General features: G+C 47.6%; 1 protein-coding gene across 4 annotated transcripts in view; it reads left to right on the forward strand.

Annotated features, from left to right (window-relative positions):
* brun (trafficking protein particle complex subunit brun) overlaps window positions 1-24438 on the forward strand; it is a 663235-nt gene that overhangs the window by 193388 nt on the left and 445409 nt on the right. The window lies entirely within an intron of this gene.

The following is a 24438-nucleotide window of genomic DNA, read 5'->3' on the forward strand; positions in this document are numbered from 1 at the left end:
TGAAAACACGCACACAAGACTACTTCGCAACTTTCACCTGTTCCTGCTCTTATACGAATATTTATGTCCATAGCATAATTGAACTGTGTACTCAAGTAAACTGTGGTTGTGTGCCCATCAAAAAAAGCAAAACATGTGACAAACTTCCGCTACTCTTCATCTTATCGCCAACCAGAGGCAATTAGTTCTCGCGAGTGTCCAAAAAAACAAAGAGCAACGGAAATGCATGCACGGCAGCATACTTTCTATGCGCACCCCCTGTGTGCACTAAACGAGCGACAAACAAGCTGTGGTCCTTTGAGCAATTAGTAAGGAGATAGCCATCAGTTTTGCAAGCGAAGGAAGCCGAAACTGCCTGCAGAACAAAGCCCAAACCATTGCCCGCGCGCGCGTGCGCCAATGCGCCAGCGGTAGCATACAGACGCGCGGGAGCAAACTAGCTCTTAAACAAATTGTGCAACGAAAACCGAGAGAAGGAGGCACACGAAGGAAATTCCCTGTATTCCTACATTGTGGCGGCACATGATAAAAAAGAAAAAGTTAGGGAATTGGTGCACTTTTTAAACGTACAGATAGCGCCATAAATATACGGCATCGAGCATTTTTTTACTTGTTCATGACGCCGTATACTCATGTCATTGACTCTCAAAGGGTTAAACCTCGATATAACTAAGTAGATAAAATCAGCAATTTGCTTTGTTATATTGAAATTTTGTTGTATTGAAATTAAATCTTTTATGCAAATAAGTACAGTCGCCAATCGATTTTTCTTGCAAAGAAAGGGGCCATAGAATTTTCCAAATTATCATGCAATCAAAAAAAGCAAATTCGAATGAGAAAACCATGTTGATGAATTTGGAAGTCGGCGACGATGACATGGTTTCATGCCACGTTGAAAGTATCTTCACATCAGTGGTATGAATTAAGCGAAGCCAGCCACTGTTTTGCCTGAACTCCGCTCCAGCAGCTGATAGCGTCACCCGCACTGGGACGACGCTATTATGAAAAGTGCCGGCAGCGGGGAGTGAATGCTTCGTCTACCGTTCACTTCGAGTCACTGAAACTCAAGCTTTCACAACCTCTAATACTAAATGTGCGGGAAGACAGCTAACATGATGCCATGCTCTCTCGGCATGCCCACTCTTTGCATACTCGGCAGATTACCTCTAAAGCAGGTTATGCGGCCGTGTACGCGCTCAGCCGCGCTTACAGCCATGTGCTGCCAAGGCTGATATGCGGGCCAGAAATCGTGAAGCGCCAACTTACCCGTCCCCAGCCCCTCACGCGCGCTTGATCGCATTACTGCGAGGAGCTCCCCTCCCCCTCTTTCCCTTTGCTTGTGCGGGAAGGCGGCACTCGTGAAGCCACCATCTTTCTTGTCTCACCCTCACATACTTTCACTTGCATCTAAAGCACAAAGCGTGTGGGTTGCGACAGGACCTTATCACACTTAGACCTTATACGGAACATGATGCAGCTCCACTTCGGCGGTCGCTCTTGTTGTGCCGCACACAATTTGAACGGTGCGTTTGCAAACAACTGCTTGTAATTCAGTCATTTTACCATCTGTGTCTGCAGCAATTTCCATTTGTTGTCTCGGTATTGCTTTGTGGTGGAGGCGAAATTTCATTATATTGAAGTCGTGTACAAACACACTTTTTATGTTGAGGTTTTAAATACATGGTGTTCTATGGACAAGAGGTTATGAAAAGGTAAATACTTCGTTATATTGAGAATTTTGTTGTATTGAAGTTCATTATATCGAGGTTTAACTGTATTTACACTGTAGCAGTCGCCACCCATGATATGTAAGCAAGGAATCCTTGTCGGCCATGTAAAATGTGTAACAAGGACCCATAGCAACAACAGTGATTCCATTCAGCAGCTTAGTAATCTTCAGGTAACCCACTGCAGTAGCTTAGCAGCTATGGTGTTGTGCTTCTAAGCACGAAGTCGCTGGATCAAATCCCGGCCACAGCGGCCACGTTCGATGGGGGTGAAATCGAAAAACGGCCATGTTCCATGCATTTGGGGTACGTTAAAGATCTCCCAATGGTCAAAATTAAGCTGGAGTCCCCCACTACAGCGTACCTCATAATCAAATCATGGTTTTCACACGTACAACCACAGAAATAAATTAAATTAATCTTCAGACATTACTAGCTTGGTGAAATTACCCAGAAACTCTATAAACCAGACCTTCGAGAATGCATAGAGATTAGCACTAGGTATAAAAGTGCCTAAAACACACTACAACTAGCCACCAGCTTTCATAACAAAATATTTCAATGCAGTTCTAAACGTAAACAATGTTTTACAGGAATACTATTCAATATTAGTACAGTAGAGCCTCATTTGCACATTCATGAAAACACCTTAAGAGAAAATGTACTAAAAAACAATTTGTACTCGGTACTCGGTAGTTGACATCTACATAATGCAAAGCATTCCACGAATCATTGCAGTACGGAATGGCAAAGTGCACCGAGCTCGTGGGACCAGAACGGCCTGAGGTGTGCAGTCATTTTTGTGGATTCAGCAAGCTTACTTTGCACTCTGATAGCGGAGGATGAGAGAGCAGCAGAAGCATGAGGAGGAAAGCAGAGCAGGAGAGTAGTGTGGGAAGGCCCTGCAAGGCAGCATGGCTATGAGATGGTGCCAGAGTAGTGCACGTCGCTTGTTTACCGATGACGCCACCGGTACAATATATGGAAACAAAGTGTAGCAAAAGCGGAGGTCTGTCTGTGGTGGCTGCTGTGGATTGCGTCTATGCATCACTCACGTGTTGCCTCTCGCCATGTCCAGATTTGTGAGGCAGTTGCACCTCACTTCGTTCCATTTGCAATGTGCCGCACGAGACAGGCTGTCCATGCCAGCCAATATATTGCGAAATGAAAGCTCACATACAGCTGTGCTCAAATTTTTGTCGATGAATTTTTTTGCGGGAATGCAATAAATGGCAAAAGAGAAGCGTAAATGCATTGGGCCATTTCTTCTGTTCTTGATCCTGAACGTTGGTGCAGGGAAATCGTACATTATAGAATTGCATCCATGAGGTTCCCCAGTATATTGCGATGCGATTGACAGATGCTGAAGAGGCCTCGAGGAATACGGCTGGTTGACTCTGGCTGCACTGTCTTGTGTATACAGGGTGTCTACCAACCGAGAAAACCGGGAGTTCTCAGGGATGTTAAGTAGTCTGGAAAAACTCGGGGAATTCGTGCTTCTAAAGTTTGCTGTAAATTTGTTGAAAGGGAAGAAAAGTTGTGGTAATGTTGGCTTGAGTAACAGACAGCAATCGTAATGAGTCGTCTTCGACGGCCTTTCGTCGGCTGGAGGAGTTACCAGTGTACAGTCAACGGCCGACTTTCCGGATGCCCGATAATCGGGATGATTTCGTGGCACCACCACATACCCCATAGAATCACTGTATCAGAATGTCTGAAATTTTGCATGCAAGAACCCTTCACCATCCAATTTTCAGGACCTTGTGCCGTGACCGCAGGTCCGAAATGACATTAATCAAAGCCACCAATGCTGCAGTTTTGAGTACCTCGCCACCTCGAACCGGCGCTCTCGCACGCAGATCCACTGGAAACCGTAGCCACCACTGATGCAACGCTAGGCCTAGCTGCTTCAATGTTCGCTATTAAGATTCGTGCCATTGGGCACCGTGTTTTTCATTAAAAGAATTCGCCACTGTCGGAAATGGCATTGACTCTGCTTTTGTGGTCCTCGTGATTGGCTTCCAAGCTTGGAAAGCACTGCGCATTGAATAACTCCGGTTGCCGAAGGTCAGTTTCACCTCTGTACAGTAATGTTACTTGGTGAGGCATGCGCAAAAGTATTGTGGTAAAGCATAAGTGTGAGAAGGGGCAATTGCCATGGGACACAGTATGTATTCCTTAATTATAGACACGTGCACCCGGTATCTCCTGTCACAGTACGAGCACCAATATGCCTAATAAGTGTACCGACAGGCCTTGAGAGCTTTTTCGAATGTGCCTGTGGTGGTTTGAGCCCTTAAGGGCAATAAAAGACATGCATTAATTTTTTCCAACTGGCCAATTTTTCGGAAGTTTTCGTGACCCCTAGGGACCAAGAAGATGTTTCAAATGGTTCGTGGGGTGAACGTGCGGTGGAAAGAAGACGAGAACAGAATGGACCTACGCATTGAAGAATGAACGGGAAAGGAAGCGTGCTGCGGCGGCTTTGAATGAGCTTGAGCTCAGAAAGGAAAGTGTTGGCTGATGCCGAGATTCGGGTGTCCCTCATACAAAGCAGAATAAACTCTTTAAAGCAGTGAAGCACAACACTGAGGTGTCGTACGCAGGCTGAGAGTATGTCAGGACAGTTGAGGTTGACTTACGAGCTGTTGTGAGAGAACCTCAATTACAGCAAAGTTTGGGTCTCGTACCACCGAGCTTGCTATCAGTTAATAGAAACAGCTCATATCCTAAAATACTTGCTTCTGTATGCATCTCCTTCTTATTCGTATTTGAGAATGTCCAACTTGATTTGTCATTTTTTCGAAGACATTTTATCTGCTGTGCATTTTACTAACCTTTTCCTTCTATTCTCATTTTGAATAAAATAAACACTACTCCTTAGTATTCATCCTGGATTAAGTAGCTTCTCTTATTTTTTCACATGCTTACTAGAGAGTGCCAGCATCGGGCGACATGGTTTCCCGTCTTGACATAAAACATAGTTCTGTGTAGCTCAGGCAAATTTGCAAAAGCACTCCGGGAAAACCTGGAGAACTCAGGGAATTTGGAAATGTCAACTTGGTAGACACTCTGAAATAGTAGAGTGCAGTAAATGCAGTCTTTCACACGTAGCATTTCTACGTGGAGGCACTGCTGAGTTTACCTCCTACAATGGTGCTTTGTTGATTTCCATTTACACACAATAAACAGTGGAAGTAGAGGACAGAGCCACACAGATATGGCTTGAGGAACCCTCAAGCCCCTTGGTAACATAAAGCTGCGAAAATTCACATGCTTTGAAAAATACTATATTTACTCAATTCTAAGCACCCCTGTGTCTTCACGATCGCGATGCCAAAAGTGAAGGGGGCACTTAGATTCGAAAACTCTAGAATAATCCCCCCCTCTCCTTTAGCGGCATATCTTCACAAGATGGGCGTGAACACAAACATGTTATTTGGCAGACATTCAAAAGAAAGATACCTAGGCGCAAACAGTGAACACCAACGCTTGTTTCTGATACTCACTACTCAGTCACTCTCACTGCCCCTATACTAGTCCGTTGCACAGCTTGAACTGTTGCTCTCAGTATTCCACAGCAGGCCATCTTCCATTCTGTCCATATGGCTTGTAATTTAACAGTTCTTAAATTACTTGGCCACAACGTCGATTTGGACCTACTTCCCTGCATTTGAAATCCACCTTGCTATGATTGACAGGGACGCTTCCTGCAGCTTTCCCGTCAGCATCTTCTTCTGGTTGGGGCTCAGCACCCACTCTTCATACTCCTTTCAAAGATTAGCTTTAAAAGGTCTGTGGACTGAAACATCGAGGAGTTGCAGCACTGGCACCATGCCACCGGGAATCACGACCAAGTCACAGGTACTCTTCTAAAGCTTGTTCCTTACCTCTGGGATAAAATAGCTGTGAAACGTGTCCAACAGAAGCATCGACCGCTTACCTGCAGGTCCGCCAAGCAATGCTCTCGGGCACTGCTGCCACACGAGTCGAATCCAGTCGACATCAGCTCGGCTGTTATCCACCCTTTTTCCTGGACTCTTATGGTGACATCTCTAGGAAAACAATCACTTTTTGTCATGTCTTTCCTTTTGAGGGTGATGTATGGCGGAAGCTCTCCGCCATCAGCTGTTATGCACAGCATCACTGTGACATGCTGCTTCTCGTACCCCGTCGTCGTCACCTTCGCTTCTCAGGCTCCTACTTCATTAACTGTGCACGCCCTCGGCATGTCAAAATACACCGCCGCTTTATCGGTGTTGCCGTTCTGGCTGAGCTCATAGCTGTGTTCCCTGCAGAGATAGCCATCAGTTTTGCAGGCACAAGAAGCCGAAACCGCCCACGTATCAAAACCCAACCTGCTGCCAGCACGCGCGCGCGCCAATGCGCCAGTGGTAGCATGTAGATGCGCGGGAGCAAACTAGCTCTAAAACAAACCATGCCACGGAAACTGAAAGAGAGAGGCATGCGAAAAAAATTTCCTGTATTTCCACACAGTGGCAGCACATGACAGAAAATAAAAAGTTTTAGTTTGGCACACTTTTAAAATGTACAGATGGCACCGTAAATATGCGGCATCGACCATTTTTGGGCTTGTTCGTGGTGCCGTATATTTACGTCATTGACCCTCAAAGGGTTAAATTCTCATATACCAATGTTCAAGATAACTTAATTGTTTAACTTCTTGTCTATTGTACACCATGTACATGAAACTTCGTTAGATCGTGAATTTTGTTAATTTGATGTTTTGGAGTTATAGCAGTCAAAATTATTTCACAAGTTCCTTGAACATTTCTGGTGTATAATATCATGTCGGCAATCACTTATAAAGAAATCTCAAGAAAGTCGGGTCATAGTCACGTGGTTGTGGGCACCAGCGCACTCGGTGCAGATTGTGCCAAGAGCAATGCATTGGCGTGGCTCACAGCGCCTGAGATGAGTGTGTTGCATTGCACGTTGCATTGCAATGCATTGCACGCATTGCACGACCATGCCTAGTGCCTACAGCCATTATCAGATGGTACCCTCAAATTAAAAACAATAGTGAAAAAATGTATGAATATTAGTGCTGAGAAAAAAAAAATGAAAAAGAAATGTAGCAGTTTCTCCAGAAAGGCAGAACATTGATGGCAATAGCAAAAAGAAAACTATACCCGCCGTGGTTGTTCAGTGGCTCTGGTGTTTGGGCTGCTGAGCACGAGGTTGCGGGATCGAATCCTGGCCATGGCAGCCGCATTTCGATGGCGAAATGCGAAAAACCCATGCGCTTGGATTTAGGCGCACGTTAAAGAACCCCAGGTGGTCAAAATTTTCAGAGTTCTCCACTACGGCGTGCCTCATAATCAGAAAGTGGTTTTGGGACGTAAAGCCCCATAATTTTCAAAGCGACAACTACATGAAGTAAGGTTCGTAGTTTTAATGGTGTCACATGCACTCAGGCAAACATCACTTGATGACTAAAAACACTCGCTGTCACAACACGAGCGAACGCTTCGCACCGTGCCTCGGAAACTTTAGAGAACGTGACCGTCAGTACTAGATGCGTGGGAACAAAATGTCCATGAAGGCACCATCCACCTCGGCTCAAGCTTTGCACTTGGTGAAGATTACCTCCAAGATGCAGCACGTGGCCCACATGTAGAGCTGCGGCAAGGGTAGAGGAAAGGAGATGCATGCACCTAAGGGACGAAGGTGTGCATCCCCTGCCCCCCTTTTAGTGCATGCTTGATCACATTGCCGCACCCCCCTTGTGCTGAAAGAATAGGCAGCTCTTGTGTTCCTCCGAGCACTCCAAGCTGCCACTGTAAGAGTTGGGGTCTGGCATGCCAAAAGGGGTAGCTGGCCCATGCCGTTGTCCGACTCACCAATGCTAAGGAGGTTCTTGAAGGGAGGAAGATCTCTCATTGAGAACGGGGAGTGCTCGGGTTATTTGCAATATCTACATGAAGAGTGGAAAACATTACGTCTTATCAGTCTGGCACGACAATCGAAGCACACTGAGGAGCCAAAAAAGTTCACTCGGTCCTCCCTAGATCGCTAGGCCAGGAAATCTGCTGTCCCCCTCTTCATCCAGTCGGAACGTTCAAAGTTGTCGAATGACCCACATTGAGGGCTAAGGTTCACACAATCACTCCCGCAACTTTGTTCACTGAGCACACGGAAGGGAGGGGAGCTTCATAGATAGGGATTGCCATGCTTGACTCCAACTGGTGCATCTTGGTTCCTGGAATGACCCAGCAGTTAGCTTGAGTGTCAATCAAACAACTGTGGTGTTTACCGGAGTCTGTGAGGAAACGCCATAGAACACCCTTTTCCAGGAGTTTCTTGCTCCCATCGTCCTTGATGGGGACAGTAAAATAACAAACAATACTCTATCCACCAAACGTGTCTCGCACTGCTGTCACTACAGGTCTGTCTGAGGGGGACGCATTCACGAAGTGATTCCTCACAGTGGGGCAGGAGAGGCTATAAGGTCACTACCCCCACTGGCCGATCGTAACACCGCATGCCTCGCAGCCTCTGCAAGCTGTTATGCGACAAACGGAACAGTGCTGTTTCCAGTATACTGCATCCTGGCATGCGTGCCTGTCATGATCCACCTGGGTTCGGGAACAAGGGAGGGCTCGAGGCACCCTTCGTTAGACGGATGCTCCTCAACGTGGTGGTGCTGAACGATCACTGACCACCGAGCAGCCATGCTTGTCGGTGTTTATTGTGATGCGGTGACCAGTGTTGCCTGCCGAGCTTAGCAGGCCACCAAGCCTAGCGGTGAACGAACATTATGCCTGAGGGGGCGTCACATGCTTGCTACACCCCCTTACCCCCAGTTTGTTTGTTAAATAACAGAAACAAACGTCTGTGTTCAAAATACAAAGCTCTGCTTCCACCCTAGCTGGGTCGACGGTGCCTGCTATTCAGGCGAATAACGGTCCGATGGCCTCCGCCGTCGAGCACTCCGCCTGGGCACCGGTGTTGACGAGTTGGGTGTGGCAACGCCAGGTGCTGCCTGAGCCAGCCTCGCTCCATCTGGAGGGTTCGTAGTGGTCGGCCTCGTGAGTGGTGCTGGGCTTGACCCCGGTCCAACGGGTGCCGCACCACTGGCAACAGTTGCCGCCTCCGAGGTGGGTGGTGCTCCGCTGGAAGCGACTGGCGCTGCCACTAGTCCTCGTGCGGGCTGGAATTCGGAAGTGGCAGTTGAGGGTGCTGGCCAGGTCCCGAGGCGAGGCCTGACATGGTCGGCGTGTCTGTGCCACATGGCCCCGTCTGGCATGCGGACGAGCAGCGATGAGGCGCTGGCAGGAGACACCACCTCTCCGGCAGACCAAGGCGAGCCAGGACGTAAGTTCCTGGCAAAAACTGGAGCTCCCAATTCTGGCAAAGGCCCGGGATGGCACCCTTTGTCAGAAGCCAGCTTCTGCTTCAGCTGCTTCAAGAGCACTGTGGATCGGAGGTCCGGATGCAAGACGTCCAAGGGTGTCTTGACCATCCGAGCCAGCAGGAGCTCACAGGGGGCACAGCCAGTGACATCGTGAGGCGTGGTCCGGTACTGAAATAGTATCCGGGCAATCTGTGTCTGGAAATCCCCAGTCTGGCTCTTCTTGAGCTTGTCTTTGATGGTTTGCACCACACACTTGGCTGCACCATTTGAAGCAGGGTGGTACGGTGGAACCATCATCTGGATGATTTTGTTCTTCGTCAGCCAGGCCAGGTACTCTGTGCAGGCGAAAGCAGGACCATTGTCGGACACGATGACATCCGGCAACTCCTGGGCGGTGAAGACCTGTCGTAGCGCTGCAGTGGTCACGCCTGCTGATGGAGTGGTGACAGGTAGAACCTCCACCCACTTTGAAAAGGCATCCACCACCACCGGGAAGTAATGGCCCTTGAAGGGTCCCCCAAAATCCACATGTAGGCGGGACCAGGGTCTCTGTGGGAACGGCCAGGGGGTGCTTTCCACGTGACGCAAGGCTCGCTGATGCTCCTGGCAGATTTGGCAGCTTTGCACCACATGCAGGCTGGCTTCCGGGTACTCTGGCAGACGAATGCCCAGTGCATAAATCCAGTTTTGGCCCACCAGCTTCGGAGACGACCCCTTCGTTAAGTAAAGGGGATGGGTTGCCTCCCTGTCGCCACAGCGAACGCGGACCTCTGCCTGACCCTGGACCTGGGAGAGTTGCCCGGAGGAGCTGCGCAGCATCACGCCCGAAGCCTCGACGGACATGCCGGGGAAAGTACGCTTGAAGAGTTTCCCGGTCATTGCTGACACGCTGGCCCCTGTGTCCAGCTCCATGGAAATGGAGTGCCCACAGATTTCAACGGTCAGCATGTATGGCGACACAGACGATGGTACACAGCCTGTGTGCCACATGTCAAAAATTGGCGGGTTCTCGGCCACGGCGTGGAGCCTGGCCGCAGAAGAACTGGAGCCTGCTGCCGCATGCCCCTGCCGCGTACACTTGCGACGGCTACCCTGGCCGTGGGGTTGAATCAGGCTGCTGCTGCTGTTTGTTGTTTGTCCTCCCCCTTCGGCACACACATGCCAGGTGCCCAGTTTTCCCGCTCGTAAAGCATTGTGCTTGAGAGAACTGGCATTGTGAGGGGGAGTGGGCACCACCACGCTGCGAAGCGTCCATCTAATGGAGGGTGCCTCGAGCCCTCGTTCACAAACCCGGGTGGATTGAGACACTGGCGACGAGGACGGGATCCTTGTGACAGTGCCTTCCATGCAATTTTTGCGGAAAGGTTCTTGCAAATACCTTTGTCCTCGGCCGACATTTTATAGTTTTTTGTGCCTCGTAATCAGAAAGTGGTTTTGGCACGTAAAACCCCATAATTTTTTATAGTTTTTTTGCTAGATTTACTAGCCATGCAGGTTCCATGTGCATACTTGAAATGACCGAAAGGTTTGTTAAATCTAAACTGTGTCACAAATGGCTTCGTTAGAGCATGAAAAATAAATGCAGTTTTTAACTGAACGAAGATCAGGAAATAAAAATATTTTGCAACATCACAAATTTCGTTGGAATGGGAATTCGTTATATTGAGGTTTGACTCCACTTGGAACCTTCATACAATGAAGTGTGTTTATACACAATTTCAGATAAGGAAATTTCACTGCTGCCATGAAGGAATACCACCAAGACAATAATTGGAAACTTCTGTGGACACAGATGGTGAAATTTTCGAATTACAAGTGGCTGTTTGCGAACACACCTCTCAAATGACGTGCTGCATGGCCAAGAGTGACTGCCTAAGCGGAGCAGCGTCATGCTCTGTATAAAGTCCAAAGGCACTAAGATTCCATTGTGCCCTGCATACTGTATACCTTGAGTGTGAGTGAAAGTATGTGAGGGTGAGCAGAGAAGAATGGTGGCTTGATGAGCGCCATCTTTCCATGCAAGCAAAGGGAAAGGGTGGTGAGGAGTGGGCTCGCAGTAATGTGATCAAGTGCGCACAACCATAGGATGGAGGGGATGAAGTGTGCCTTCTGGTGTGCTCATGACTGCTCATGGCTGTCAGCACTGCTAAGCAGATACGCATCCTACTTTAGAGGTAATTGGCTGCGTGTGTAAAGCGCAGGTGGGCCGAGTTGCCATGGCATCATGCTCTCTGTCTTCTCGTGTGTTTAGTGCTGGAGGTTGCGTAATCATGAGTTTCGGAGACGTGTAATAGCGAGAGGTATATGAAGCATTCGTTCCATGCTGCCGGGCACTTTTCATGATAGCATTGTCCCACTGCATGGGGGCGGTACTGTTAGCTGTGGGGGCGGAGTGGATGCAAAAGTTTGGCTGGCTTCACTTTGTACTGCCGATGTGAAGATATTGTCTACACAATATGAAACTGTATTGTTAGGGAAGGAAAAAAGAAGATAAAGGAAGAAGATAGCGAGATGCTGGCTGCTGCGTGTTGTTGCTAGTCAGCCATCTCAACTACATTGCTCTCCTTCTATATATATTGTAAATACAGCCTCTCTAGACTCCCAAGATACTCGTAACATATTGGTGGGAAGTGCGGGGTACCACGGCTGGAAACAAAGCTTTGCAGTGGACGTCTGATCATCGTCCTCACCATGCACGATGGTGAGCACGCGGGATCAACGTCTTTGCCGCTTCCAATGTCTCCGTCTCCAGCTATGTGGCTGTCTCCTTGTGCAACCCAAGGATCCCAGAACTTTCTGCGGGACTGATAAGGCTGATGTTGAAGAATGCATGACTATGTACGAACGCGTGAGTGGAATTAACAGATGGGACCCTACGCTTATGCTAGCTAACCTGTTGTTCTACCTAAGAGGCACCGCAAAGGTCTGGTACGAACCAGGAAGAGGCGCTAAACAGCTGGGACCAATGCAAAGAGAAGTTAACAGAGTTGTTTGGCAAACCAGCTGGCCGTAAATTTGCCGCAATGCAGGAACTGGCCTCCCATGCCCAATCCCCCATGGAGTCTTATGTCTCTGTCTCATACATCCAGGACGCGCTTTGTCGTAAAGCTGATCACAACATGACAGAAGCTGAGAAGGTCGGGCATGGGCTCAAGGGAATTGCTGACGACGGTTTTAATGTGGTCATGTGCAAAAGCTGCTCTATAGCTGATGCTACCTTTAAAGAGAACCAGCAATTCAAGCAGGCCAAAAGCTGACACCTCCTGCAACCATTCGCAAGACTTCCCAATACTGCCGCAACGTCTACGTGTGAAGATCAGCTCGTACAGCAGCATGCGTCGCCATCAGCGGACGTGGTGCGAATTGTTCGACGGCAACTGGATGCAATGGCGCCAGCAGCTTTCTGTTCGCGTAGCCCTGATGCTACCCCTTTTTCAATTCCCCTCGCACAAGCCATTGCTCGTTAGGAACTTAAAAATATTGCTCTACATTCTCTCTATGCTGTCACCAACCCAAGAGCCAACGAACACCCTTTTACTACTTTCGCTCCTCCTCGACGCTTCTCTCCACGTTATTGCAACCGAACTGAGTGGAGAACTGTGGATGACCAGCTAATATGTTTCACAGGCCGCCGCATTGGTCATGTCACCCGATATTGTCGCAACACATGGCCCTCCACACGTCGCACGCCAACCAACCTGAGCCATTTTGATAGAAATATTCACAATGTTTTGCACACCGCAGAGTCTAACAGCGCCGACAACTCTAAGTCGCCCATCTTCCTGTTCGCTGCAGCCACATCGCCTTTCATTCCGTTGCTTTTGGCCACACCCTTTCAGAAAACTAAGAAATGCAGCCCTTGGAGGTGGTGCTACATTGCCTACTACTGCAGCAAATCCTCTGTCTGTGCCCACAAAGATAAGTGTCATTGATGTTAACATAGATGGCGTACTTGTCCAAGCACTCATCGACACTGGAGTCTACGTGTCTATGGTGAGTGCTAGCCTGCATAGACGTTTAAAGAAGGTCCTCACCCCAGCAGCTGCACAAGTGCTTTGTGTGGCCGACGGTGGCGTGCTGGTTGTTCTTGGAATGTGTACTGTACATTTAAGTATCGCTGGCCGCTCTACTTCTGTTCTCTTTGCTGTGATCGACAAATGCCGCCACAATGTAATCCTTGGATTGGACTTTTCATCCAATCATTCTGCTCTCATCGACTGCACAACCGGCGTTTTTCAGTTGGAACTGCCTCAACTCACCGATGCTTCGAGCACCACCCCACAACACGTGTGCTCACTTCAAGATGTGCGTCTGTCACCCGAGACAGTTACTTATGTCATTTTGACTGCCCAGCCGCAGGTTCCTGATGGTGAATATGTGCTTCGCCTCAACATCGACGTGCTTTTGAACCGGAATGTTGCTCTTACGCATACGCTAGTCATGGTTACTAATAACGCTGTCGTTCTTCCACTTTTCAATTTCAGCTGTGCCCTCAAGTGATTCTGGCCAGCATGTTCTTGCCCAGAGTTTCTAATTTCAGTGGAGCCCCGGGTACACATCCCCCGGTTTTGCAACGACCCGGGTTTTACGATGGATTAGCGCAGTCCCGGCGAAGTCCCCATAGAAGCAATGTATTAAGAACCCCGGTTATCTGATGCAATTTTACACCTGGCCAGTGTTATACGACGACCCTCGCGAAGCGCGGGACGGAACGGCAGACAAAAGAAAAGTGCCACGGGTCTCTTTCCTTGCTCCGTCTCTCCGCATACAGAGCGCTTGACACCGCTCGACCGATTTGCTTCTGCGCAGCTTTCATCCCTGCCTCGTCTCATTGTTCGTTTCTCCGTCCCCCACCAGCAGCCGCCCGCGATGCTCGCTGTGTTGAAATAGCGCCTTTTCTTCTCCATAATCACTTTCTCCCTCTTTTCTCGGCGGGCGTTGCCTCTTGTCGCATTGGGGAAGTGTTTCTCTCCTTCCAGTTTCCTAGCAGCAGATCGCCGACAAGGTAGTGCGGAAAGGCCTAGGTTTATCGCACGTGTTCTTCATCGTAATCCTAGCGACCAGCGTTCAGCAGACATTTTGAGTTGTGTGAAGCAACGCGACACGCGATGTCCCAAAAGGGGTCAGTTCTGTCGCCTAGTGATAAGCTGAATATTATCGAGGAAGTGGAAAAGCGGCATGGAGACTGGAAAGCCAGCATTGCCCGGGACCTTAAGATACCCGAGTCTTCGCTTAACATGACCCTGGCAAACAAAGCGGTGATATTGCAGAATGCCTTCAAGTTCAGGCTCAAGTGAAAAGTGGCAAAAGGACAGCATGAGAAGTTTGAAAAAGCTCTTGTCAAGTGGCTGCATCAAGCACGGAGCTCTGCAATCAACGTTGATGGCACCATTCTAAAAGAAAAGGCGGACCTTGTGGCATTGCGTCTGGGCATCAACAACTTTCAGGCACCGAATGGGTGGCTGGATTGCTTTAAAAAACGAAACAGGATTGTGTACAGTTGCTTCTGCGGAGAAAGAACTTTCGTGGACGTTTCGGCGGTGACTGAGTGGATGGAGTTGCTGCTGGAAATGATTGATGCATACAAGCCCTGCGACGTTTTCAACGCCGATGAGAGCGGTATTTTTTACCATATGCAGCCCAAGCAAACCCTTGCGTTTAAGGGTGACAGCTGTCATGGTGACAAGCGTTGTAAAGAGCGTGTGACGGCACCATTCTGTGCTAACGAGGATGGTTCCGGGAGGCTGCCCATGCTCGTTGCTGGAAAGTATGCAAAGCCACGGTGCTTTAAGAACTTGAAGATGCTGCCGTGCAGCTACATCATCGTTATCAGCCTGGTTACGCCCACTGCAGGGCAAAGGCCTCTCCCATGCTTCTCCAACTACCCCGGTAATGTGCTAATTGTGGCCATGTTGTCCCTACAAACTTCTTAATCTCATCCACCCACCTAACTTTCTTCCGCCCCCTGCTATGCTTCCCTTTCCTTAGAATCCAGTCCATAACCCTTAATGACCATTGGTTATCTTCCCTCCTCCTTACATGTCCTGCCCATGCCCATTTGTTTTTCTTAATTTGAACTAAGATGTCATTAAGTCGCGTTTGTTCCTTCACCCAATCTCCTCTTTTCTTATCCCTTAACGTTACACCCATCTTTCTTCTTTCCATAGCTCGTTGCATCGTCCTCAATTTAAGTAGAACCCTTTTCGTAAGCCTCCAGGTTTCTGCCCCGTACGTGAGTACTGGTAAGACACAGCTGTTATACCCTTTTCTCTTGAGAGATAATGGCAACCTGCCGTTCATGATCAGAGAATGCCTGCCAAACACACCCCAGCCCATTCTTATTCTTCTGATTATTTCAGTCCCATGATCCTGAGCCGCGGTCACTACCTGCCGTAAGCAGATGCATTCCCTTACCAGTTCCAGTGTCTCGCTACCTATCGTAAACTGTTGTTCTCTTCCAAGACTCTTAAACATTACTTTAGTTTTCTGCAGATTAAGTTTTAGACCCACCCTTCTGCTTTGCCTCTCCAGGTCAGTGAGCATGCATTGTAATAGGTCCCCTGAGTTACTAAGCAAGGCAATATCATCCACGGATCGCAAGTTACTAAGGTATTCTCCATTAACTCTTATCCCCAATTCTTGCCAATGCAGGTCTCTGAATACCTCCTGTAAACACGCTGTGAATAGCGTTGGAGTGATCGTATCTCCCTGCCTGACTCCTTTCTTTATTGGGATTTTGTTGGTTTCTATATGGAGGACTACGGTGGCTGTGAAGCCGCTATAGATATCCTTCAGTATTTTTACATACGGCTCGCCTACACCCCGATTCCGTAATGCCTCCATGACTGCTGACGTTTTGACTGAATCAAACGCTTTCTCGTAATCAATGAAAGCTATATATAAGGGTTGGTTATATTCCGCACATGCAGCTGCAACTTCAACAAAAAGGCGTGGATGACGTCTTCGCTCATCAGCAATTTTTTGAAGCAGCTGGATAACAAAATGGGTGCAAAGGCGAAGAAAATATTGCTTTTCGTGGACAGCCCACCGTGCCACCCACCCGATATGTCCAACCTGAGGAACATAAAGGTTGTTCTTTTTCTGCCCAACTGCACAAGCCGGTTGCAGCTGCTGGATGCCGGCCTCATTAAGTGAATCAAGCAAGGGTACCGGAAGCAGTTAGTGCAGCGTCGGCTGGCGGCTATGGAGCACAGCGAGTCGGAAAAAAAGATCACTGTGCTCGACGCCATGCATTTTATTGCCAGTTTGTGGAACGCAGTGTCGCGAAGCACAGTCGCTAACTCGTTCAAGCACTGGGGCTTTAAGCGAGAGGCTGCCTGCTCTGCTGGGGACACAACAACCTCGATGCCGCTCGAGGCTGATGCAGGCTTCGCTGACGACGATTTCGAGGGTTTAAACCTTACCACGACCTTCGCTGAGCATGTGGAGGCTGATGACAATGCGTTGCGATCTATGGCGAGGTGTTGCTGGATGACGCCATCGAGAAAGCTTTGCCTAGTGTCAACACTGCTGCAACATCAGATGAGGACAACGACGACGCCACAGATACTGTGCCTGTGCCTACCACGTTTGCCAAGGTGCTATGGCACATAGACAGAATCTGGAACGTCATCTGTTCACGTGACGCCGCAGAGAAGCTCCTTTTGGACGTTGCCCAACTCGAGCGAAAGCTCATGGTTCACGGATCAAACAAGGTCCAAAAGAAACTTACCGACTATTTTTGAAGTTCGCGCCGGCTGGCGGGAATAGCAGCAATGGGCAGTGGAGTGCCGTAAAGGTTCGTTTGCATAAAGCATGATTGTTACCTGTACTGCAGCATTAATTCTTATCGCATTTACTTTTGTGGTAATTTGGGTTTCCAAGCCCTTCGGAGTATGTTAGTAGTTTTCATTAAAATTTCTCGTAAATCCATTGCACGAAATAAGTAGTAGTATTTTTATAGGAATAATTTATGTTCGGATTTTACGATGCCCGCATTTTACGACGCTTTTTTTTCAGTTCAGAGAAAGTCGTTTAATCTGGGTTCCACTTTACTTCCAAATTTGGCATTGAGGGTCCGAATGCCAAGAGTGGTTTCTTAGCACAAATTGCAGCTCGCAACTCTGGATCCTTAACCGATGACTTCGCGAAGATGATTGCGCCTCACCTCACCTCCGCACAGGCCGCGGACATGCGTCTCCTGCTCAAATCGTACAGTGACATCTTTGATATCGGCGACAAGCCTTTAGGTCAAACATCTGTTGTTCACCACCACATAAATACTGGAGACACGAATTCTATTCGTCAGCGTCCCTATCGTGTATTGCATGCTGAACATAGAGCAATCCAATCGGAAGTGGACAAAATGCTCTGCAAAGGGGTCATCGAACCATCAGCCAGCCCTTGGGCTTTGCCTGTCGTGTTTGTGAAAAAAAAAAAAAAAGAAAAGATGGTACCTGGCGTTTTTGAGTCAGTTATCACCACTTAAACAAGATCACGTGAAAAGATGTCTGCCCACTACCATGCATCGATGATGCCTTGGACTGCTTGCATGAAGCTGAATATTTCTCATCCATTGATGATTGATCCGGCTACTAGCAGATTTCAGTTGATAAAATGGACCACGAAAAGACGGCCTTCATCACACCTGATGGTTTATATCAGTTCAATGTCGTGCCTTTTGGCTTATGCAATGCTCCTGCGGCATTAGAACGTATGATGGACTCTCTTCTGCAAGGCTACAAAGGGACCACCTGTTTTTGTTGTCTTGATGACATTATTGTTTTTTTTCCTACGTTCATCAGCCACCTTACCCGAGTCGCAATTCTTGCGGTCTCCAGAAAAGCGGGCCTCCAACTGAACTCCATGAAATTTCAATTTGGACACCATCAGATTACCATGTTAGGACACCTCATTGACGCATCCAGTGTACAACCAGATCCGGAAAAAGTTTGTGCAGTTCGCAGTTTCCCTGTGCCACGTTCTGCTTCTGACGTGCGCTGCTTTGTCGGCCTGTGTTCTTACTTTTGCTGTTTCGTCAAAAACTTCGCCGACGTTGCTCGGCCTTTGACAGATCTTCTAAAGAAGAGAACACCATTCTCATGGTGTCCGGAGCAGGCTCAGGCATTCGCCGCTCTCATCGGGTTTCTGACCGCCCCTCCCGTACTTGCCGACTTTGATCCATCTGCACCGACCAAAGTCCACACTGATGCAAGCAGCCACGGCATCGGCGCTTTTCTTGCCTAACAGTGGAATGGTACCGAGTGCATGATAGCTTACGCCAGGCACCTGCTGTCACCTCCTGAGCGAAATTACCCCATCACTGCGCGGGAATGCTTGGCTTTAGTTTGGGCTGTCGCCAAGTTCTGGTTATATTTGTATGGCCACACGTTTTCGGTCGTTACAGACCGCCATGCACTCTGCCAGCTGTCTTCCCTCTGGGACGATGTCAGCACAAGGACTCTGAGTGCCTCTCTCATCACCCCGTGGATCCTTCTGATCCTGTTCCGCATAATCCGGTGACATGCGTGATGACTTTCACTAACATGACCAACATGTGCATTGAACAACAACGCGATGAATCCTTATTTATTTATTTATTACTGATACCTGAAGGATCCCTGTAAGACATTACATGAAGGGTGGGCACGTAAAAGGCAGGAATGATGATGATGACATTAGAAATGTGAGTTGGAACACTCGATGGCAGATCTAAAGCGCGCTGTATCACAGATGAGTGCAGTTTGTCTCGGAAGGCCATTCCAGTGTCGGGAATTTCAGACGAAGAATGACTGCAGGAACGTAGTGGTGTGAGCTTGTGCCGGGATTACCGAGTTCAGATGGCCTGTTCAACGTACACGATGAGCCACTTGGACCAGCTGGCAGTCAAGAGGTATGGAATAAAAAAAATTGTGATAGAGGCCCGGGCGAGAGATGTAACGATGAGAGGCAAGAGGCAATGGGTCTAGTTTAAATTTTAGTGATGAAACGCTAGTGTGATATGATTAATCCGAAAGAATAAATCTAGTAGCACGGTTCTGAACAGATTCAAGGGCTTTAGTGAGATTAATTTGGTAAGGGTCAAAGGTAGCACATGCATGTTGAAGTTTTCGTTGCGCAAATGTTTTATAGGCAACTCATTTCACGGTTGGTTGTTTCATGAAAAGATTATGGCAAAGATAACCAATAATTTTGTTAGCTGAATTATGTGGCTTGCATGATTTGTCCAAAACAAACCTTTGGAGAGGTGAATTCTTAAATACTTGAAGGAATAGGTGGTAGGTATAGTATGGTTATTTATCTTGTAGGAAGGGAGAATGCAGTTCGGTTGATGATGGAACGAAATGTGTACAGTCTTACTAATGTTCATGGACATGAGCCATGTAGCACACCAGTCTTGAATATGAGAGAGATCCTCCTGAAGGGAAGAGACATCAGCGACGTTATCGATAGGGCAGTATAGGATACAGTCATCAGCAAAAAAGACGTATTGCAGAGGTTACATTCAATGGCAGGTCATTAATGTAGATTAAAATTAGGAGTGGGCCAAGAACAGTGTCCTGAGGTACACCAGACAGAATGGAGGAAACGGAAGATGTAAGGTCATTAGCTTATACAATTTGTTTTTGGTTAGTTAAAAAACACTGGATCCAGTTAAGAACAAGTGGGTGGATTTTTAGGCATGATAATTTTAGCAAAAGACGAGAGTGTGGAATCAAAAGCCTTTTCGAAATATGAAAAGAGGGCCTCAGTTGGAATGTTACAGTCGAGGTTTAAATGAATATCATGAATAAGTAAAGCTAACTGCGTTTCGCATGAGTGATCTTTCCTGAAGCCATGTTGATTAGGGTGTGTTGTATCGTCATGGCACCGCACGTGCCTATGAAGCTGGGCGCACCTGTTGTAATCACTTTCTTCCCTTACTCTCTATTTGTCCCTTCCCCTCTTTCTTGCTGTGTGCTATACATTGCATGCGATACCCGTAATAAACGTTCTTTGCTCGGTTGATCTTCTTGGGAGTACATGGTTACTTCAGGGTGAAAGAAATTCACTGAAGTTAGGAAGTTAGCAGCATAGGAAAAGGTGACGAGTTCCATGATATTGGAGCATACGCTGGTGAGTGAAACGGTACGGTAGTTACCTGGGAAAAACCGTTTACTTTTCATGAATACTGGGATGACCTTCCCTATTTTCCAGTCTCTTGGAACAGTGCCTGTGTCAAGTGATTGCTGAAAAATGATGCAGAGGATCAAACTACAGACATACTTCATAGTTTTAACACTTTGGCACTAATACCGTCTATCCCACAGGATGATGAGCACTTCAGGCTATCTCTAACCTTAACGATGCCTTCTGGCCTAAAATCAATACCTTTAATTGCAGGAAGATTGAAAAATGGTAAATCTGAAAGTTCATAGGCAGGTTCTTTTATAAACATTGAACAAAGTGCAAGGTTCAAGGCATTAATTCATTCACTCGTTAAGTCATTGATCGCGCTCACATGGCGCATGAAGTCGCCCGATCTCATTTATTAGCCTTGCCACATATACAGAAAGAGCATTATGACCAGTGCCATCACGATGTTAAGTTCGCCCCAGGTACTTGGGTGCTCCTTCAGTCACCATGGCCTCTCCCAGAAGCTTGTATCTCACTACACAGTGCTTTATGAACTCCTACGTCAAGTTAATGACGTCGATTACGAGATCTCATCATTAAAGTTTGATCCATTCTCAAGTCCAACTCCTGTTGACATCGCGCACGTTTCACGGCTCAAGCCATACTTCTCTCGCAGTTCTTCGCCTAACATGCGCCGGGACAGTGCTTCAGCACCTGGGGTGCTGTTACGGAAGGGTAAAAGAAGAGAAAGGAAGAAGAAAATCGCGAGATGCTGGTTGCTGTGGGTTGTTGCTGGTCAGCCATCTTAACCACATTCACTCTACTTATAGTAAATACAATCTGTCTGTTGGAGGCGAGAACTTGAAGTGGCGCCCTCTCGCGAGTGATGTCACTGCCAGGACGCCGCTCGCTCCTGCTAGCCCGGCTGCTGCGTGCATTCATTCCCTTCGTGTATGCCTAGGGTATGGATGTCTCAAGCCGTACTTCTTGAAGGATATGTCGGCTTCTTTCTGCTGCCATGCCTGAACCACAGTTTCTTCTTCAAAAGTGCATGAGTCGAGAAACTTTGTGGCTTGCATATCGCAAGCTACATAGCGTTGAAGGGGTCTTCTGGTTTTGCAGTGCATATACTGTATTTACATGATTGTAAGTCGACCCTCCCCATATCGTGTGACAAAAAAAAGGATAGCATACCTGCGGGCACATTCGATAATAAAAATTTGTTAGTAGCTGACATGCTCACTGGACTACTCGTCTTCACTAGTGCTGCCATCGTCATTGCTGCTACGGTCCCACAGCGCATCGTCGTCCCACGAAATTTCACATTTGGCAAACGACTGTACCACGACATCTTGTGGAACAGCAGCCCACACCGAATGCACCCAACCACACGCAGCGGTCAGGGAGGCTCTTTTGACAGGTTTGGTTGGCGTAATTTCGCAGTCTTCTGCCGCCAGCCACTCGTTGTATTCACGGCAGAGCAGGTCCTTAAAAGGCGAAGATCTGGGGTTGTTTCATGGCCATGTCGCACTACACTGGCAGGGACCAATCGCGCATTTCAGCGACGTACGTCGCAAGCTTAGCCTACAGCTCCGGAAAGCGTCCAGACTTCGGCACGTGGGAAATTTCTCACTTGCCATCACAGGTGAAAATTTCGCTTCGCTGCAGTCGCCACTCTCGCAGCACCCGTTCAGAACCATCGAACTTGTGGCCCGCGGCATAGCGATTTGTTTCTTCAGCGTAAAGGATGGCAGCCCTCTTGAACGCTGCTGTGAACGAGTGCCGATTGATTAGTGGGCCTGGAGCACTCATGATGACTGAGGAAGCATAGAAGTAGCACGTAGCCGGCAGTCAAGTGGAATGTGTCAAACCAGTGCCTTTCGTCAAACTATAGAGATAGCTAAGCGCAACAGGCAAAGAGAAACCCGCGAGCGGTGCCTGCTCTTCCATGAACTACCGATATTCTCCGCAAGTGCCGCCGTTCTGAGGGTGCCGCCGTGAATGGAACAGCGGCGCTTTCATCAACTATCGACACCCCCTTGTGCGTGTTGCATGCACTGTAAAACTCTCAAAAATGTTGAAAAACCGAACAAACACGCGGGATAGCAAAAAGTTATGGGTAGGGCCATAGAGCAAACATAAAATGGTAACTACATGGTAGCTCCCATTGGTCTCGCATTTTTGGCTGTGTCATGTTTTGGTTTTGATTGTAAGTCAACCCCCCCCACTTCAGATATTCAAATGAAAAAAAAAGTGGTTGACTTACAATCGTGTAACTATGGTATGCACCATAAATTTTGCGTAAAAAGAATGTGCATAAATTCAACATGCGAAGTTGTGTATGTTGCTTCGCTAAACACTTAACATTCCCTTAGTACTTAGCTATGAGAGACATCGCATTTTACATGGAAGGAAAGTCTTGGTATTTGGTGTCAGCATGTTATTCGTGTTAGAAAGACACTGCCCAGTGAATCTGTCATTGTTATTCTTATTGCTCTGGTGAGTTGTTCTAGTCAAATATGGCCACTTCATTAATGTGCAAAAGAAAGAGTTAGGTGCGCATTTCGTATGAAAAAGTTTGCTGCTACTTTCACTGCTCTCTGAAACAGGCCCCCATTAGACGAATTGCTCATGGCTGCTAACATGACGGCGCATCAAGTAGAGCATTTACGTAATTAATTCATAAATACCATAGTAGCAATCATCTGCAAGAAAAGTTTCGTGGTTAAGATCGAGAGCCAATCAACTGCAAGCGGAGAAATGTTTCATGATGGCCCTCAGTAACCTTTATCGACAATATGGCGCGCCCCTCATGCAACGGTAGCACCTGACTGTCGGTATGGCGAGGCACCCATTCTTCGCGAAACCCATCAGTTCACCAGAACTTCGTATTGAAACCAGCAAGCATATTTTACAGCGCCAATTGGAATGCCTAAAGTATTCTTGAGGTACTACAGCGCAGCTTAGATTGCCCAGAAAAGGAAAATTCAAGCACCTTCTGCCTTACCATAGCTCGATCCAGCGTTGTTTAATTAGACAAACAGAGAACTATTCGTTTCGTCGGTACATAAAAGAGAACCTCGCATACCTTCATAAGGAAGACACCACAAGCCTTACATATTTCACTTGATTTTTTACCCTCCACCGGGGAATTCTATCTTCGATATGTCCCATACTACTAATGAATGATGCCTTGGCTTCTCTCTGGCTGCAGCCATACGGCATATTTCATTTAAAATATTTGGGCCAAGCAGCCTGTGTCAGCTCACCAAACGAATTCGTCATGTATATTCCTCAAGCAACCAACACCAGTAAATTGCTCAAGTGAGTTGAACGTGTAGCACGGAAAAAGGAATATATATTGGTATATTCCTTTTCGTATCCTGCAAACAGCTGTAACCCTAAATTAGCTTTACTTCAAATTACCACTGCTTAAAATAAACACATGAAGAACCGCCTAATTTTAAGAAGCAGTTAAAGAAGGAAGTGGTGCTGGTAGAATTTAAACTGCAGTGTTAAGTCCTCATGTTACCGCTGAGCGTTTCTGGGAAGAAATGCAAAAAATCTGATAATATACCCTGAACCAATACTCGTAAGCAAACCTGTTTTAGCAGATTAAAATCAAGGTAACTGTCGTAGAAGTCATATATAGCCAGCGTTTGTGACATACTTGTTGCAACGCATCAGGTATGGTATCTGTTGTGTATAGGGGGCGCTATCAATTATACCGGTTGTATATAAGCGATTGCCATGAGAACAAAGTTCAGTTCTGTGGTTCCCTGTCAATGCATAGTCTTGTCTTATCATTCGGCGCTTCACCTCATTACAATCTGGCGCAGTCGGTGAAGCTAGCGAGCTAGCGACGAACTGCTTCCCCTTATCTGGCTTCGTGCTGTTCCAAGGGGCGTCACCTACGAGATGGCAGCGTACAGACTACCGCCATTATCGCCTTTCCTGGACACTCCTGAAGATGCTACAGTGCCATGGGAGCAGTGGCGCGATGATTCACAAATTTCCTTGAAGCAACGGGAACGGACGCGCAACTGCCACTACGGAAGAAGGCCATTCTGCTGCAATGTCTTGGGGTAGAGGGACGTCGTGTTTTTCGCACATTGGGCCCAGAGCCGGCATGAACGTCGGACATGACAAAAGCCGGGCCGGAGACAAGCAAACCAGCAGGAAAAGACAAGATGAAGGCAAGTGAAGGGGATAGTTACA

Source organism: Dermacentor albipictus, chromosome 7 (assembly GCF_038994185.2).
Source record: "Dermacentor albipictus isolate Rhodes 1998 colony chromosome 7, USDA_Dalb.pri_finalv2, whole genome shotgun sequence".
Taxonomy (NCBI): Eukaryota; Metazoa; Arthropoda; class Arachnida; order Ixodida; family Ixodidae; genus Dermacentor; species Dermacentor albipictus.